General features: G+C 37.1%; 2 pseudogenes; both read left to right on the plus strand.

Annotated features, from left to right (window-relative positions):
• Nucleotides 1–7,403: 7,403 nt before the first annotated feature.
• Nucleotides 7,404–7,502, plus strand: LOC132310824 (small nucleolar RNA R71; annotated as a pseudogene).
• A 4,829-nt stretch (nt 7,503–12,331) lies between these two features.
• Nucleotides 12,332–12,430, plus strand: LOC132310879 (small nucleolar RNA R71; annotated as a pseudogene).
• The last annotated feature ends 7,817 nt before the right edge of the window (nt 12,431–20,247 follow it).

Genomic DNA, 20,247 nt, shown 5'->3' on the forward strand with positions numbered 1-20,247 from the left:
GTTAGCTTATTTTCGGGATAAGTGCCTGAAAATGGAAATAATACGAAATCAATATAAAACGGTAAAGTTAAATAGATAAAGGTACTAGAATGCCTAAGCTTAAGGGGTTTAAATACGCACTTTTCAGCGCTCATCACACCCCCAAACTTAAATATTGCTAGTCCCTAGTAATGAACTAGAAAGTAAGGAATGAAATAATCTACTATACAAGTATGAACTAGAAAACAATAAATGGATAACGCCACTTTCGTATGGAACACAATTGTACTTAGCACATGCAACAAGCCTTTTTAAACCCCTAGGTTACCCCTAGTGGACGAGTGAAGTCTCGTGAGGGTTTCCAGAAATGGTACCCACAAACATTAAGCTCATTCTTTCAAAAGAGGCACCAATATTGCAAACAAGCATTGGGAGAAAACTATCTCAAGTATACAATTTAACAACCTTTGCTAAGCAATCTCCCAAAATTTCAATATCAAGCAAGCAAGTATGGTCCTCCACACATCAAGAAAATGATCATGCAAATCAAAACAACTCTAGAATCCTTTTGAATGGACCGGTATCAAATGTGTTGTTATCTAAGCCAACTAAAGAATTAATCACATCCTTACCCTCAAACTAGCACACAAATCTAGTACCGATCATCAAGACAAAAAGTGGACCTTTTATTAAAGCTTTATTTATCTAGGTGCGCTTTTTATTTTTTATTTTTTTCTATTTTTTTATTTTTTATTTTTTTTTATTGAGGATCAAAGATGGAAGTATAGTGCAATATGTTAATCTATTAAGCTTTCTAGCGATTCATGAGGTTAAGCATTAGGTCAATGACTCCCAAACCAGACGACTTTAGGGCATTAGGCATTCAAATACCCCTACGGACTTACAAGCTCAAATCAACTAGGCTACAAATCAAGACAACAACCATCTAATCATTTCCTACTTCTCACCTTTTGGGAGAAGTCCTCACTTTTTATTGCATTTATTTTTTGTTTTTTTTTTTTAAATTCAATTATTAACCTAGAGTTTGGGCCCTCCACCTTTCGGCGCGTGAAATTCAATGCTTAATGAGGCTAGAATCCCAGCTACTTAGTGAAAAGGGGTTGTTATCCACTTTTATCAAGAATGAAAGCTTTCAATGTACTACTAGCTCATTTAGGATATAACCAATTCAATAATTAACAAAGCATGTACCCCACAAATGAATTCTAGTGTGCGCCGGTGCTAATGTAGAAGACTAGAGTGAATCTCAAAATAATTACAAAATTAAGATGATATGGACCACAAGTGCAAGCATGATATCAATTTTTTGAAAAATTTACTCCTAAATGGCATTCATAAAAGATCAAAATCATAACTAGTTATGGACCAATCATAGAAATATCCCTCAAATATACAAGTCATGCTCTAACATTGTAAAGCACCATTCCCCCCAAACTTAAATTGCACAATGTCCTCAATGTGCAAAGAGAACAAAGGAAAGACTATACCAGTGCAACTAAGCAAAAATGATCAGGATTGAAGTATCCGAAGTGGGTGGCATTGCCCCCCCAAACTTAAGATGAATTATGGTCCTGAAAATTGGCACTTGGATAAACTTATCAAATAACAAAATGGGATCATCAGCGCACAATGGACATGCAAGTGTAAATGGGATAAACAGATAAAGAAATGAGAGAGGTATAAGGGTGGTCTTGAAGATTGGGTAGCACTCTCTCACTGAAGTCACTGTGATGCACCTGATGGAGTCAAACGTACAGATATGAGAATACAATCATATGATATCCATAGCAGAAATAGATATATATAAAACGGATAAAGTGCAGGTACAACAAAAATATCAAAGCTGACAGACCAGCTGTAAAAATAATACAGTGACAATAGTAAAGTATCAAAAAGAGAGAGAGAGAGATTATAAGATAGAAAGGACTGGGAGCTTAGGAAGATGAGGTAGGATAGGCAGGTCTGGCTCCGTGGATGTCTCTGGATAAATCTCTGAACATGGTCGCGACATCAGTGCGGAAGGCAGTAAAATCAGCTCTGTGGGCTGTGAGGTCAGCTCGGATGGAAACAACAGCATCCTCAAGCGTCTGCAGACATACTCCAAAGCTGGGGGTCATGTCTGGAGTCTTAGGCATAGATGAATCAGAAGAGAGCTCTTGAGTCTGCTCCTGCTCATGAATGGGCGACCTGGCTGGAGAGTCCTGTTCTGCATCGTCTACAGGGTGCTCTAAGTTGATGTCTAAGTGTTCGGCAACTGGATCGACTGGTGCGTCGTCCGCTGCGGGATGTGCTGCTACTGCCTCTGCCGGTGCCTCTGCCTGTGCCTAGGCTTGTACCTGCTCCAGCTCCAACTCCGCTGCAGTCAGTACCGCATGGTCCTGTAACCTGGTAATAAGGGAGCGGTAGGTCGTGTTCTAGTCCTTCTTAAGGTAGTGACAGGAATCTGTCTCGGGGTGCTCCCGAGGATAAATGGGGTAGCGTTGATCAATGAGAATTTGGGTAATGAGGTGGCTAAAAGGAAGAGACTTAGCCCGTCCGGGTGTCTCTTTGCTGATGTACTCGTTATACAGCTTCCTCATCATGCTCCAGATGAGCTTGGGAATGGACACCCAGTGCCCGGTGTAGAAAGAGTAAAGGGCTGTCAGATAATCGCCCCTCCTCTGAATCTTGTGTCCCGCCATGTAGATATTCCGGTAGAGAATGGAATCAGCAAACCATAGGTTATCAGGAAGGAATGTTCGGGTGGCGTAAGTCTCGCCACTAGTATGGTGACCTGCGAGGAAAACTGCCATGTCGGCATATGAAGGCCTGAATAGCCTCGGATATGTGTCTTGAAGCTTTGGAGGACATCTGTGTGGACAGCGGCAAAAGCGGGCTAAAGTGTTCACTGTAATGGTAATCGAATGGCCATCGATAGAAGTGACCATCTCGGCTGTGGTACGCGGTGATGGTCGGAGGTTCTAGTAGAACAACCGAACCAGCCGTGGGTAGACCGGCTCTGTAACGGGGGCAAGAATAGCGGCTAGGCCCCTCTGAATAATATCCTGGTAGGCGGATCGGGTCAGCACCGATCAAGAGAAGAAGGCCGTATCAAACTCTGAGTCATGGTCGAGTGTCATGTGCGCATATCGAGGCGTGGGCCTATCACCCCGCAGATGAGCTGGCTGAGCTGGCTGAGGTGGTATATGTGAATGCTCAGCTCCAGTCTGCGGTGGAGATGGTGATGGAGTGAAAGCAGGATGAGCCACAGAAGTGGATGGTATGTGGTTATCCTCAAGCTCATGAGATGATGACTGAGGCGGGGTAGCCTGTGCTGGCTCCCGCTGTGCATAAAAGGCCTCTGCTGGCTCCTCTGTCCATGGCCTAGTATGTCGGGTGGGCCCGTGTTGCCTGTCTGCAACAGTCTTCCTCTTTACCATGGCCTACAAAAAGAAAAAGAAAAACTTGCAATGGGAGTTAGTGCCAAAATAAGAAATTTAAAAGCACGAAATAGAATCATGTACGTCAAGTAAAATAGACAAAACAAATATGACATGAGTCTATGCAAGTGGTAGAATATGAAACATGCTAAACAATGTAAGTATGAAATGCATCCAATGTGGAATATCACAGGCATTGGGCATAGATATGATAACATGAACATAAGATATGATGAATGGAGTGTGTGTGTGAGATCTGTGAAGTTCGATCGATCATAAAAAGAAATGAAATCAATCACAAAAGTTAGATCGATCAAAAGTAAGTGAGATCGATCTCACTACTTCGATCGATCGAAGACATGAGTTTGATCGATCTCTCAAGATCGATCGGAGATGCTAGTTCGATCGATTGAACTGTGCGATGTTGAAAACTCAAAGGTCACAGATCTGTGACCTTGGAAGCATGGGGCCCACACAAACGTGTTCGTGGGCCATCAACACAACAAATCGTCCATTCCCATCACAAATCGAGGCCCATACTCCAACAAATCTAAACAAATCATCAAAAATATATACACATATATATATACATATATATATACAAATGCTTCAAGCTTCAACAATAGAGGATTTTGTCATGTATATAGCATGTATTCAACATATAAAGCATGTATGCACAAGATTGAAGCTTAAATCATGAGGGACATTCTCGGATCTTACCTCAAATGAGTGAGAGAAGTGGATACGAAGAGGGGAAGATGGAAACCGAGATGAGAGAGAGATGTGAGCTTGGAAACTCGTCGGAAAGCTTCACCGGAGATGGTGAAGTGGTTGGACAGTGACGGCGACGAAGAGAGGTTAGGGTTTTCAGGATGAGAGTGAGTTAGATCGATCTTTGTAATCGATCTTACAAACCCTCGGTTCTATTTTTAAAAACATTCTCGACAGAGTTCGATCGATTGAACTCAACTATGATTGATTGAACTTTGATGAACTCTCTTCAAAATTTTTTATTTTTTTTAAAATTAAATTGAATAAACACTTAATAATTAAAAATTAATTAAGATATTTTGGGATTTTTGAAAACTTTTTTGAAAAATAAAATAAAATGAAAATAAAATAAAGTAAAATGAAATAAAATAAAAATGAAAATATTTTTGGATTTTTTGAAATTTGAAAAGTCAAAATAATGAAATGAAGATTGAGATCGATCGAAACAAGAGTTCGATCGATCAGACAGAGAGCAAAAATATGCAGGTTTTTGGCTCAGAAAATTGGCTAAGTGTTGGAACATGAGATCGATTGAACTTCGAAGTTGGATCGATCGAAGACCTTTCAGATCGATCTTGGAATTTTTCGAACGATCAGACAGAGAGTTGAAATATGCAGGTGGATGTAGGCTCAAAATTTTTCTAAGTGTTGAGTCATAAGATCGATCGAACTTGGAAGTTGGATCGATCGAAGGTCTCTTGATCGATCTTGGAGTTGGTTCGAACGATGGGACAGAGAGGTGATTTGGATGCAGGTTTCTGTAAGCCAAAATTTTTTCTAAGTGTTGGATGCAGAGAAGAGTTTGATCGATCGAACTCAAGTTTGAGATCGATCGAACTATGCAGAATGCTTAATAATGACATGAAAGCTTATACAATCCTCACCAAAGTTCCTTGAAATGCATATAAACCAAAAACAAGAATCTAAACTTCGCAAGAAATGAAATGAAAGATAGAAATGGGGGAGGAATAGGGTTTTGACACCCTACGAATGCTTTTGCTAGTCTTTAACGTCTCTAGCAAGACATTGGGCTCTTTTAGCCTGGATCAAAGGTCTTATAATGCATCCCCTCCTTGTTGGGGTGATAGATGCTTTGAATTCCACCCAACAAATGGTTCTTTGAAGAACTTGTTAGATTAAGCTCAAAAGAAGTCTTTGGTCCCTTGTCTATGCAATTACAACCTTTGGGCTTCCGTACCCTTTCAAAGCAAGAGTTTGAAACAAGACTTTTAGAATGAAAGGTTGAAGATGATCCTTTGGAAGTTTTAGTTTTACACAAAAGCTCATTTCTTTGGCATTGAAGATCATGACATTCATCTACAACATTAACTTCTCCTTCATATTTGTCAATCAATTGGGTGTGGGATTAAAGATTTTCAACTTCACCTTCATGTGGCCAAATGAGATCTTTATTATCCTCGTCCTACAATTGATGTTGGCATTAGCGGTTGCCAAGAAAAGACGTCCAAGGATAACGAGAATTTGGCTCTTAGGATTGGGAATCGGTTCCGTGTCTATAACAACGAAATCAACCGGGAAGAAGAATTTGTCAATCTTTATCAAAACATCCTCAATTATACCCCTAGGCTTCTTAATGGATCGGTCGGCAAGTTACAAGACTACCGACGTCGGTTTCAATTCACCTAAGCCCAATTTGACATAAACCGAGTATGGAAAAAGGTTAACACTTGCTCCTAAGTCAAGAAGCGCCCGATTAATGATATGATCACCAATAATGCATGATGTAGTGGGTGAACCGGGGTCCTTAAACTTTGGAAGAGTGTTATGTTGCAAAATTGAGCTTACTTGCTCGGTCAAAACCATTTTTCTTGGTGCTTAGCTCTTGTTCTTCCACTTTTGGGTGCACAAGTCTTTCAAAAATTTGGCATAAGCCGAAATTTGCTTGATTGCATCCAATAGTGGAAGATTAACTTTCACTTGCCTAAACATTTCCATGATTTCATTGGTTTTTGCCTTTTGCTTGTCTTTTGAAATGGATCCTTTTAAGGCATCCGGAAATGGAACCTTTGGTTCAAACACTTTCAAAATTTTCTTTTGAACTCTCTTCAACACAAGAAGTTTTCAAATCATTTTTCAATAAAACCTTTTCAACATCATTTTTCAAACACATCTTTCAAAACTTTCTCATTTTCAAGGTCATGTATATGCAATGAAGGAGGAATGGGATGTGAAACGGGACGGGTGACAACTTGAGGTTGCACCGGTTCACTCTCTTCATTGGTCATTCCAACTTGATTGTCCACAATCCTACCACTTGCAAGGTAGTCACCGTATTGACATGTTCAATGGTGTGGCCTTCCGATGAGGAATGGGTTTCCACAACACATTGTTGCTTAGGTGGGGCATTTATAGGCATATTTTCCTTCTCTCTTGCATTGAGAGTGCTTGCTATTTGCCCTACTTGGGTTTCTAGCTTTACAATAGATTGAGAGTGAGAATGAAGCAATTGAGTGTTAGCCTCTAAAGTGCCCAAAGCATTCAAAACTTTCTCTTCAAAGGCGGGAATTCTAGTATTACCTTGGGAATAAGATTGGTTGGGAAAATGAGAATTAGCAAATTGATTCCCTTGTGATTGATAGGGTTTATAACCTTGGGATCCTTGGCTTTGAAGTGGAGGTGGAATGTACTTCCCTTGAAAATCGCCTTGGGAAGGGTTTGAGCCCTCTCCTTGGTTTTTCCAAGAGAAATTTGGATGATTCCTCCAACTTGGATTATAATAAGTACCATAAGGATTATTCCCTTGGTTCACAAAAGCCGCGTTGACTTGTTCATTAGGTTCACTTTACACTTGTCCGTGAGGACAATGAGAAGTAGAATGAAGAACACTAGAACAAGTCATACATGTTTCATTTGATGCACGATGAGAATGGTTAGGGAAAGAAGATACTTGGTTCACCGAGTTTTGATTAATCAAAAATTGATCAAACCTTTTGAGATAAAGACTTCATTTCGGCGGCTATTTCATTTGAATGGTCGACTTGATATAAGCCAACACTCTTCCTACCTTGTGAATTTCTGTCATTCTTGGATGATAGTGTTCTATGCAAAGAATTTTCACTCATGCTTTCATAGAGATGCCACACGTCATCCTCATGCCTATCAATGTAGGAGCCACCCATGGAAGTGTCAACCATACCCTTATAGTTGTCCGATAAGTTCTCAAAGAAGTATTGAACTAATTGCCATTTGGACATGTCATGATGTGGACACTTCCTAAGAAATTCATTAAAGCGTTCCCATGCCTTATGAAACGTTTCTCCATCCCTATGTGAAAATTCTCGAATTGAGGTCCTCATGGCATTGGTCTTAGAAACCGAATAGTACTTCTTCAAGAACTCTTGTTGCATTTCTACCCAAGAAGTGATTGAAAAAGGCCTAAGATTGTTAAACCAATACTTTGCCTTGTCTTTTAAGGTGAATGGAAAAAGTTTGAGTCTTAAAACCTCTTCCGGCATGTCCGTATATTTTACGGTGGAACATACTTTAAGAAACTCATCCAAATGCTTGTAAGGTTCTTCACTTGGAAGTCCATGATAGTTAGGAAGCATTTGAATGGTTTGTGGCTTAATTTCATAATGATGTGATCTAAATGGAGGCAATTGGATGCATATAGGTGCATTATACTCATTAGGCACATAATGGTCTCTTAAAGCAAGAGGTGGATTAGCTACTTGAGGTGCAACATGAACACCTTGGTTTTGAATTCCTTGATTGTTGATAGGATGCTGTGGAGCATACATTGGCCTTGGCATTCCATATGGAACTTGGCCTTGTTGTTGTGGTGGTTAGTGAATGAATGGCCTAGGCATGCCTAATGGTACTTGTATGTTCTCATTGTGCACATTGGGATGAAGGATACCTTGTTGGTCTATGTGACCAAGGTCCTCAACATGATTATCATTATGGTCATCCATTAAAAGATTGGCTCTATTTGAACTTCCTCTTCCCCTAGGATTTCTAACGATAGATTCAAGATACAAATCAAGAGGAACAAGAGTTGGTCTCAATAAACGACGTCCAAGCATGCACAATACAAAACACAACAAACACAAAGAATGACAAACACTATGCCTTCACAACAATGCAATTAGACTTCTTCCACAAACATTTAATTCATACTCCCATGCTTTAACAACAATGATGCAAGACAATTAAAAATAAGCCTCCACGCGGGCCGACGATTTAACTAAGGGATTGAGTAAAGAAAGTCTCACAAAGGTCCTTTAGCACTTCAACTCCAAATTTAAAGCTTAGCTTAGCAATTCTAGAATTTTTAGCTTTTTACTTCCTTTGCTTGCTTGAATTGAATGCTTGATGGCTCCTTTGCTTGCTTCCTCTCCAACAATACACCTAGTCAAGTAATCAACACAATAAGTAACCAAAAAGAAAAATAAAAATAAAGTAAAGACACGATCAAAAGAGTACTAATCCTAATCAATTCCATAAATCCGACGTTGCCAAATCTAATCAACAAATCCCCGGCAACGGCTCCAAAACACTGTGGTGCCTGCCCCTAGCGTGCACAAAATAATGCACAACACTTTGAGTTTGGAAATTAGTGTCAAGTGGGCACCACACTTGAATTTATAAACCGCTTAATACCTATACTATGTAGTATGAGTAAGAAGGGATCGTCCCAAGGGATTATGAGGATCGAGTAATGTTGTGGAATCACAATTAGGGCTAATAGGTCGAGTGATCAAACAATTGGTTGGTTGGTTGATTAAAGAGCAATTAAATTAAACTAAGTAATAGCAAAAGAATGCAATTAAGAGTAAGTAAGAGAGAGAGAGATCTTGGGGTTTAGAGATCACCACCAAGCAATGCATTTCTATATCATTGATAAGTGATTAATGAGGGCAAATGGTGTGTTGCAATATTGGTATGTATGTGTTTGGTTGATTCAACAAGTAAGGATGACTAGTTAAGCATGTATTGTCTAAACATCATGTGAGAGGCACAATATATCTAAGCAATGAAGCATATATTGTCTAAACAACATGTGAAAGGCACAATAAATCAAAACAAGTCATTAATCATTTCATTAAGCTCATAATCCAAATACAGCACAAGGATAGAGACATATGCTACTTGTATTCAAAAGCTTGGATCATCAAATAACAGGCATAAATTGTCCTCCTATTTAACACTACACTACAACTACACTACATCTACACTACTAGCATGAAAATAAACTAAGGGAGAGGCATAATCCATCAAGAGATAAGCATGAAGCATCAAAAGAATCACAAGAGCATTCCTTTAAGCACTATGTTTTGACAATCTCCAAATCTATAGCATCAATACACATAGACATGCATCAATAACACAAAATTTAGAGACAAGCATATGAACATCTATTCTAGCATACATAGACATATGGATATAATGAAATGACCAATTAGAAGCATTAAACCACATAAATAATTGAATAAACAAGATCTATATATATCAAAATGTCAAAACATCAATTACAACACTAATCCCTCAATAATACATAAGATTAAGATATAGAAAGCATGCTTGGGGCTAACTCTAGCCCCAAGAGGATGTCTAGCCACTCATGGTGATGATGCTCCAACCCTCAAAGGCTAACTCCGTGGTTGAAATCTGCTTCTTGTTGATGAAGAGTCTCCAATGGTGTCTCTAGCCTCCTCTTCCTCTAAGCTTCCTCTTCAAGAGATGATATGAAAATAATGTTGGCTCTCCCTTGTAAAAGTAATCCTTATCCTTATATAGGTAGGTCAAAATGACACCCAAAATGAGCTAGGGTCGTGCACACAATATTCCCTAATGATTGGATAAAGGACAACTTTTAATGAGATGGAATTTTAACTTTTTCGCACTGGAGGAAGTTCGATCGATCGAAAGTAAGTAAGATCGATCGAACTTAGGCTGTATCAATCCAACTGGCTGAGCTTTTTGGAAAATGACAAATCTGAGATATTTATGGGAGATATTTATGGGAAAGGGACAAAAGTGGTTAGTGGGTGGTATAGCTGTGGATAGGATCAATCATTTGAATAAGGACAAAAGTGTTCGATCGATCGAAGGATGGTGTTGGATCGATCGAACTTTTGGAACTTTATGCTTTTAGGTCAAGGCTTTGATCTATCTTTAAGTGCTGAGATCGATCATTGTTCGGTCGATCGAACCTTGAACTTGGATCGATCGAACTTTGCTGCTTGTCACCTTTGGCTTCATTTATTTCCCTCTTTCTCCACTTTGCTCCTTTCTTTGTTTAATCCCAGAATTGCTTCAATTAAGCTCTTATTTGGTTGAGTTAGCTTATTTTCGGGATAAGTGCTTGAAAATGGAAATAATATGAAATCAATCTAAAACGGTAAAGTAAGATAGATAAAGGTACTAGAATGCCTAAGCTTAAGGGGTTTAAATACGCACTTTTCAGTGCTCATCACATCCATGCCCCAATGGACACCGGGAGCAACCAGAGTACTTTCTTGTAAAAGTGAAGATACGTATTTCGAGGAAACCACTCAAGATGAAGGCACATGAAGTCAAAAAGTAAATCTGAGCATGAAAAGTGAGGTTGTGCCAAAAACTGGCAAATGGGGAAAAGACAGAATAGGAAAAAGGACGAAATAGAGCATAGTGTCCAAAAAGTTAAAATGCAAAAATGACTCGATCCTCAAAGGAAGTTGTCAATCTACGGAAAAGAGTCTCGAAAACCAATTCTGAGCACTTGAGATGACATTAAGTGACAAGAAACAGAGCTCAGAAAGGAAAATTAAACGGAAAAAAATTTATCTGTAAAATTTCAGGAAAAAGAAAAGAAAGGTAAATGACCAGGTCGTTACACATAATTTCATTGCTTGTCTTTTGAAATGGATCTTTTTAAGGCATCCAGAAATGGAACTTCTGGCTTAAACACTTTTTCAGAATTTTTCTTTAAAGTCTCTTCAACACAAGAAGTTTTTAAATCACTTTGTTTCAAATCATTTTTCAACAAAACCTGTTCAAATTCATTTTTTTGCAAATCTTTCTTCAAATCATTTTCAAAATCATTTTTAAAATCACATTTTGAAGTTTTCTTATTCACAAGATCATGTGTGTGCAATGAATGAGGAATGGGATGTGAAACGGGACGGGTGACAACTTGAGGTCGCACCGGTTCACTCTCTTCATTGGACATCTCAACTTGATTATCCACAATCCTACAATTCCGCAAGGTAGTCACCACATTAACATATTTAATGGTGTGGCCTTCCGATGGGGAATGGGTTTTCACAACACATTGTTGCTTAGGTGGGGCATTAATAGGCATCTTTCCCTTCTCTCTTGCATTAAGAGTGCTTGCTATTTGCCCTACTTCGGTTTCTAGCTTCGCAATAGATTGAGAGTGGGAATGAAGCAATTGAGTGTTAGCCTTTAAAGTGCCCAAAGCATTCAAAACTTTTTCTTCAAAGGCAGGACTTCTAGCATTTCCTTGGGAATAAGATTGGTTGGAAAAATGAGAATTAGCAAATTGATTCCCTTGTGATTGATAAGGTCTATAACCTTGGGATCCTTGGTTTTGAAGTGGAGGTGGAATGTACTTCCCTTGAAAACCACCTTGGGAAGGGTTTGAGCTCTCTCCTTGGTTTTTCCAAGAGAAGTTTGGATGATTTCTCCAACTTGGATTATAGTGAGTACCATAAGGATTGTTCCCTTGGTTCACAAAAGTTGCATTGACTTGTTCATTAGGTTCATTTTGCACTTGTCTGTGAGCACAATGAGAAGTAGAATGAAGAACACTAGAACAAGTCATACATGTTTCATTTGATGCACGATGAGAATGGTTAGGGAAGGAAGATACTTGGTTCGCCGAGTTTTGGTTAATCAAGAATTGATAAAACCTTTGAGATAAAGACTTCATTTCGGCGGCTATTTCATTTCAATGGTCGACTTGATGTAAACCAACATTCTTCCTACCTTGTGAATTTCTACCATTCTTAGATGATAATGTTATATGCAAAGAATTTTCACTCATGCTCTCATAAAGACGTCACACGTCATCCTCATGCCTATCAATGTATGAGCCACCCATGGAAGCATCAACCAGGCCTTTGTAATTGTCTGATAAGCTCTCAAAGAAGTATTGAACTAATTGCCATTTGGGCATGTCATGATGTGGACACTTCCTAAGTAATTTATTAAAGCGTTCCCATGCCTCATGAAACGTTTCTCCATCCCCATGTGAAAATTCTCGAATTGAGGTTCTCATAGCATTGGTCTTAGAAACCGGATAGTACTTCTTCAAGAACTCTTGTTGCATTTCTGCCCCAGAAGTGATTGAAAAAGGCCTAAGATTGTTAAACCAATACTTAGCCTTGTCTTTTAAGGTGCATGGGAAAAGTTTGAGTCTTAAGACCTCTTCCGGCATGTCCGTAGTTTGCGGTGGAACATACTTCAAGAAACTCATCCAAATGCTTGTAAAGTTCTTCACTTAGAAGTCCATGATAGTTAGGAAGTATTTGAATGGTTTGTGGCTTAATTTCATAGTGATGTACTCTAAATGGTGGCAATTGAATGCATGTGGGTGCATTGTATTCATTAGGCATATAGTGATCTCTTAAAGCAAGTGGAGGATTAGCAATTTGAGGCGCAACGTGGGCACCTTGATTTTGATTTCCTTGAATGATGGGAGGTTGTGGAGCATACATTGGCCTTGGCATTCCAAATGGAACTTGGCCTTGTTGTTGTTGTGGTTGGTAAATGAATGGCCTAGGCATGCCTAATGGTGCTTGCATGTTCTCATGGTGCACATTTGGATAAAGGATACCTTGTTGGTCTATGTGACCAAGGTCCTCTACATTCTCTTCATTATGGCCTTTTATTGATGTAATGGATTGGGTAGAACTAGAACTTCCTCTTCCCCTAGGATTTCTAACTACGGATTCAAGATGCAAATCAAAAGAGACAAAAGTTGGTCTTAGTGATCTACGACCATGCATGCACATTGTGAAAACACATAAACACAATGAATGAACAAACACTTCAACTTCACAACAATTTCAATGAGACTTCCTCCACAAACACTTAACCCATACTCCTATGCTTTAACGACAATGATGCAAAGAATAATTAAAAATGCCTTCACGCGGGCTCACGATTTATCTAAGGATTTAAAACAAGCCTCCACGCGGGCCGATGATTTAACTAAGGGATTGAGTAAGAAAAAGCTCACAAAGGTCCTATAGCACTTCAACTCCAAATTTATAGCTTAGCTTAGCAATTTTTTTTTAATTTTTAGCATTTTGCCTTGCTTGCTTAGCTCCTTTGCTTGGATGCTCCTTTGCTTACCTCCTAGCTCAATGCTCCTTACCAAAGATGAACAAACACAATAAGTAACAAAGAGAAAAATTAAAACAAAGTAAAAACATGATCAAAAGAGTACTAATTCCTAATTGATTCCACAAATACGACGTTGCCTAATCCCCGGCAACGGCTCCAAAAACTTAGTGGTTCGTCGCTACACCACAAGCTTAGAAAGGAGTGTGCATTAAGGCGAGGGCCAAGTTTTACATTTATAAAAGCCACTACTACCTTCACTAAAAATATAGTTAGGGTGAGTAGGGATCGTTCCAAGGGATTGGAGTCGTACTAGCTTATGGAATCACTATTAAGGTTAGTAGGTCGAGTGATCAAACAAATAATTGGTTGGTTGATTAAACTAAAGAACAAATTAAACTAAATAATTAAATGCAATAAGAAGTAAGTAAGAGAGAGCGAGTTCTTGGGGTTTAGAGGTCACCACCAAACAATGCTTTTCTACACCCTTAACTAGTGACTAATGAGGGAAATGTGTGTTGCAATATTAATGTGTGTGTATGTTTGGTTGATTCAATTAGCAAGGGTGACCAATTAAGCATACATTGTCTAATCAACATGTGAAAAGCACAATATATCTAGTAATTAAGTATATATTGTCTAAATAGCATGTGAAAAGCACAATATATCTAGCAAGTCATTAATCCTTTCATTAAGCTCACAAGCCAAATACACCATATGGTTAGAAACATATGCTACTTGCATTCAAAAGTATGGAACATCAAACAACAAGCATGGATTGTCCTCCCATCTAACAACTATGCTACCACTACACTACAATTAAGCTAATGACATGAAATTAAAGTAATTAAGCTAAGGGAGAAGCACAATCCATCAAGAAATGAGCATGAACCATCTAGAAAATTACAAGAGCATTCCTTTAAGCACAATGTTTTGACAATCTCTAAATCTATAGCATTAATACACATAAACATACATCAATAACATAAGAAATAGAGACAAACACATGAACATCTATTCTAGCATACATAGACATATGGATAGAATGAAATGATCAATTGGAAGCATTAAACCACATAAATCATTGAATAAACAAGATCTAAATATATATAAGTGTCAAAACATGTATTACAACACTAATCCCTCAATAATACACAAAATCAAGAGGTAGAAAGCATGCTTGGGGCTAACTCTAGCCCCAAGAGGATGTCTAGCCACTCATGGTAGTGCTTCTCCAACCCTCAAGGGCTAACTCCATGGTAGAGATTTGCTCCTTGGTTGATGAAGAGTCTCCAATGATGTCTCTAGCCTCCTCCTCCTTTAAGCTTGCTCTCTACGAGTTCTTCAAGGTATAAGATAATATGATGTGGTATGAGGTCCTCCCATGTAAAAAGTAATCCTTATCCTTATATAGGAAGGTCAAATGACACCTAAAATGAGCTAGTGATCGACGGATCGATTACAATTATAAATCAACCCGTTTTGCAATAGCACAAATCACTATAAAATAGGGCTATTGGTCGGGTAAGTCAAACCACTAGGACTACTAGTTTATGGCAACTTAGGTATCTAGGATCATTTTTAGAGTGATGGATGGGTAATGAGGATTTGTTGGTTTGTCACTTAAAGCTAGGAATTGAAATGTAGAAAACAATAGCTTGCAAGAAATTGAAAAGATGAAATACAGGTAGAGAGGACTAGGGAAGTGAATCCACCTCCATCCCTATACACACACTAGATTAGAACTAATTTGGGGGAAAAACAACATCAATGATGGTCATGATACGTAGCAACTCTTGGTTGCTATAATATCCTCAAGAAGTTCATTAAATAAAAAGGCAAGAATAAACCATCAAAGATTCACATGATCAACTACCTAAACTAAAATGTAGTCTAGAACATGCTTATTAAGTCAAGGATTATCAAGCCCTAAATTAAATGATGAAAGCACATAAAGCTAAGAATCAAGTATAGACCATCAAAGGGGAACCCTAAGCAATGGACTATCTAGGTTCTCCAACTCCATGCCATTAAACCATTCCATGATCTAACTTCCATTGTCACTATGAAAGTGCAAGCAATATGATTAAGAATGGTAACCATCTAAGACAAGATGAATAACTCAAAATAATCATTTATAAACATTTAAAATCCATTACAACAAACATGGGGATCTAGATCATGAAAAGACCAAAAATATACATTGATGTCCCTAAAATAGAACCAAGCTAGAACATGCTTACAAGGGAAGGCTTCATCACCTCCCTCAAGGAATAGTTAGTTATCCATGGATGCCTTAGAAGAAGGAAAAAGCTTTCCTCCAACCTCCATTTTTGAGCTCCCTCTTTGTAGCCACAAAAACTCTATCTTCTCATTCCTTTCTCTCTCCACAAATCTTGCAAAAATGATATATGATATCTAATCTCTTGGTTCCCCTCTCTTTTTGTAGACAAAAAGCCTACCAAACCTCCTCCAAACAAGGCTCCATTCCCCTCAAAAGACATCTCCAACCAACTCATAAAAGAGGGAAATCTGAAGTTGAGGGAATCAAGGCACAAGTGGGAATGCATGTTCCTTCGAGCGCTTGAAGATGCTCGAAGTGATTCTGCCCGAATTTTGAGCGCTCGAAGATGCAATAGATTGCATTCTTCTACTTGTTCTGCTCTAAGCTACTTTGGTAAAAAGGCCATAACTTTCTGCTCTGAACTCCAAATGATGAACCGTTTGATGATTTGAAAGGCTAATTCAAAGCTCTAAGTACGCCATGTTTTAATGGAAGTCCAGTTCTCAAGTTTATTAGGTCAAAAATGATGAGTAAAGTTGGACTCCACTGTTGCTAGGCTGTAAACTTCAGCATTGCACACTTTAATATTCAAGAACTCATCAAAACATCATTTTTATTCCTTTTTAGCAAACAAACCTGAAAATAAATAAAACATGTAAATGAAGATAATCTACATAAAATAATCAAATAATGGACTTAACTAATGCAACTAAGGGCGCTTGAATATGCAATATTTGGCGCTTATCAGATGTGGTCGTGCATAAAATATTCCCCAATGATTGGATAAAGGAGAACTTTTTGTGAGCAGGAATTTTAACTTTTTCGCATTGGAGGAGGTTCGATCAATCGAACCTTAGACTTAGATGGATCAAAACATGGCTTAGATCTATCGAACTTAGGCTGGATCGATCCTCAATGGTGGCGCTTTTTGGATAAAGACAAATCTGAGATATTTTGAAGATATTTTTGGAAAAAGGACAAAAGTGGTTGGTAGGGTGGTACAACTAGATAAGATCAATCATTTGGATAAGGACAAGGCAGTTCGATCGATCGAAGAATGATGTTGGATCGATCGAACTTTTGGGATCTCTGAAGATATCATCATGGCTCTGATCCATCTTGAAGTGCTGAGATTGATCATGTTGGATTGATCGAACTTTAATCTGAGATCGATCAAAGATGTTAATTTCCACTTTTTTCTTCCTTTTGCTTCCACTTGGGTCCTTTCTTTGATTTATCCCAGAATTGCTTCATTTTTGCTCTTTTTTGGCTGAGTTAGCTTATTTTTGGGATAAGTGCCTGAAAATGGAAATAATACGAAATCAATATAAAACAGTAAAGTAAGATAGATAAAGGTATTAGAATACCTAAGCTTAAGGGGTTTAAATACGCACTTTTCAGCGCTAATCAAATCTCTACACAATGAGTTGATCCTTATTGGAAAGTTTTGTTTTTTTTTTCAAAAATTATTTTCAAAATTATATCTTATGCGTTGAAAGAAGCTGGTTCTAATCAACGTGGTCCTTTATTTGAAGGAGATAATTACAATTTTTTGAAATCAAAGATGAGAGCCTATTTGCAAAATTCTGGTGGTAAAACTTGGGTAATAGTTGAATTTGGCTATCTACCACCTACAGTAGATACAACTGTGGATGGTAAAGTAGTTAAAGAGTTAAAAGATGCTTTTACTTTTACTGCTATTGAAACTGAGCGTAATGATGCTAATGGCAAAGCTTTATATACAATTATTAATTATGTTGTTCCATCTGAACATGCTAGAAATTCTGATTGTAAAACTGCTAAAGAAGCTTGGGATATTTTGCAGGTTAGTCATGAAGGAACTTCAAAAATGAAGTTATCCAAAATTCAGATGCTTTCTCATAACTTTGGGAACATCGTGGTAAAAGAAGTTGAATCCTTTTTTTGATTTTTATTCTAGTCTTCTTGAAATAATTTTTGAACTGTGTCACTTTGGTAAAAAGGTTAGTGATAAGAAAATCTGTGAAAAAATCTTAAGGTCTTTACCTAAGAGATTCCAAATTAGAGTTGAAACCATCACTGAACATTGAGATTTAACTACCTGTAAAGTTGATGAGATGGTAGGTTCATTGAAAACTTTTGAGATGCAAAACTTTGATTTAAATCAAAAAGAGAAAAATCTTGCTTTAAAATCTACAAAGGTTGAGAATTCTGTAGATGACAACTCTGATGATGATCTTGCATTTTTGTCAAGACAATTCAATCAGATCTTGCAAAGACAATAGAGCAGAAGGAATAACAACATGGCTAATCCTCAAAATTTTGACAAGACGTCAAAGTTTAGGTTTAATGAAAAGAAATTAGAAGAATCAAAAGAAACTGAATTCACTTGCTGGAATTGTGGTGGCAAAGGTCACACATCCAATGTTTGTCCTAGTCTTAGGAAAAAATAAAAGGATAAGAATAAAGGAAAAACAATGAAAGTTTTTATGACTGAAAATTCTACTTTAAGTAATAATGATTCTCTTCATGATGATTCTAATGATTTTTCTTATGTCGCTTTTCTTGATAAAGGTCCTCATGTTGTTACTTTATCTGACTCTGATATTTCAGATAACAAAGACACTGAAGTTCACGATGAACAGGTACAAGAGGTTAAAAAGGACGGTGAAAGATTGAAGAAGATGGTCGAAGAAACCATTAAAGTCAAACCGGCAATCAATAAGCTAGCAAAAGAGCTTATCCAAGCAAAAGGAAAGAATGAAGATCTAAAGAAACAGATTGATGAAGGCAAAAGGAAAACTTTTGAAAGCAATTATGTTATCACTGAGCTTGAGAAGAAGATCATCATTCTTGAGGATAAGGTAAGTATTGCTAACTCATTAAAGGAATGTCTTGCTTTGAAAAATGATTATCTTAAAATTAAATTGAAATCTGAACAAGATAAATTGAATGGATTTAATTTGATTCAAAACAGTTTGAATAAGATAATCAACATGGGTAAGGATGTGAATGATAAAACAGGGTTAGGATTTGTTAAAGGTTCCTCTAATAATCAAGGTAAAACAACTTTTGTTAAACCTGCTGTTATGCCTAAACCATGTTTGCCTGATGCATCACATTCTGATATGTCTTATGTGCCTAAATTGTTGCATTGCATTTTTTATAGAAAGAATGGACATAAGTATAACTCATGCCTTCATAGAAAAAAGAAAGACTTTTCTAAAATTCATTCTCAAAATTCTCATGTTAAGAAAAAGGTGTGTTCTAGGAAGAAAAAGAATGTTGTAACACCTAAAAGTTTCTACAGCTGAAAATTTACCTAAGAAAGAGGTAAAGAAAGATAGAGAATTTCAGGAAATAAGATTAAGAACTGTGTGGATCAAAAAATCTGATTTGATTAATTATGTGTCTGTTGAGTCTATGAAACAAGTTTGTAAAAGGATTTCACCTTCAAACTGAGTCCTATGAAATTTAGTGATCATGGCTTGTGTTTAAAAGAAAATTTTGTTGCCATTGGATCACTTGTTAGGGTTTGGTTAGGATTTTGAGTTTCTGATCATAGTCTTCATGATATATTTGAGAAAATTCTTCCATTGAATTTATGATCTATCTTTGAATGCAAATTTGTACACATGATTTTTGATTAAAAATATATTCTTGGTTTGTAATCTATATAATGAAAGTTGATTTGCATTGATTAAGGGATTTTTAGATTTGAATCTCTTAAGTTCATAACCTTTTGTGCACTAGTCCAAATCTGAAAATTTTGATTGAAAATCGTTGAATTGTTGACTAGGGTATATTGATCACAAAAGTTATAAAGGTTATTGTCTGAAGAAAAAAAAATAAGAGCTTGAAAAAAATGATAAATAAATTCAGCTTGAAAAGAAAAGAAAAATGTGAAAAGTGCTGAATTCTTTGTTTAGGAAAAGGCTACCTATTGAGATGTGTTCGAAAGCTCCTATTAAACTTTGAAGTGGAGCTAAATGACTAAAAAGAATTGTGGAGATAAGTTGAATTGAGGAATTGATGTCTACTCTTTAGAGTGAAAGCCACCTTACTTAGAAAAATTGCTCAAAGACAATTTTACCTTAATGTTTTTCAATCAATATGGTTTGGACAATGATTTATTGATAATTAATTAAAAATTGATGAGATGGATTGCACACACACACTTGATCTTGCTAGATTAATTTCTAAATGTTTTGTTAAAATTTGCAAGTTAAAATTCGTGTTGTAATTATTTCTTGAGAATTAAAATTGATTGAATATTCTGTGGAGTTGAAATTTTCTTTCATAGATATCTCTGACAATTTTTTGGAAATTTGGATCATGTGTGGACTTGAATGACTTTGATTGACTGCTCAATGATTTGTTCTTAATTTTGTTTTTAAAAAAATTAAAAATAATAAAAAAATGGAAAAACTATAAAATTCAAAAAGATTTTTGATTTTAGTTTGTGGTTTTTTTTTTTGGTTT

This window comes from Cornus florida, unplaced genomic scaffold (genome assembly GCF_030987335.1).
Source record: "Cornus florida cultivar Cherokee Brave unplaced genomic scaffold, ASM3098733v1 CherokeeBrave_3.0.0_Hap2_Chr05, whole genome shotgun sequence".
Taxonomy (NCBI): domain Eukaryota; kingdom Viridiplantae; phylum Streptophyta; class Magnoliopsida; order Cornales; family Cornaceae; genus Cornus; species Cornus florida.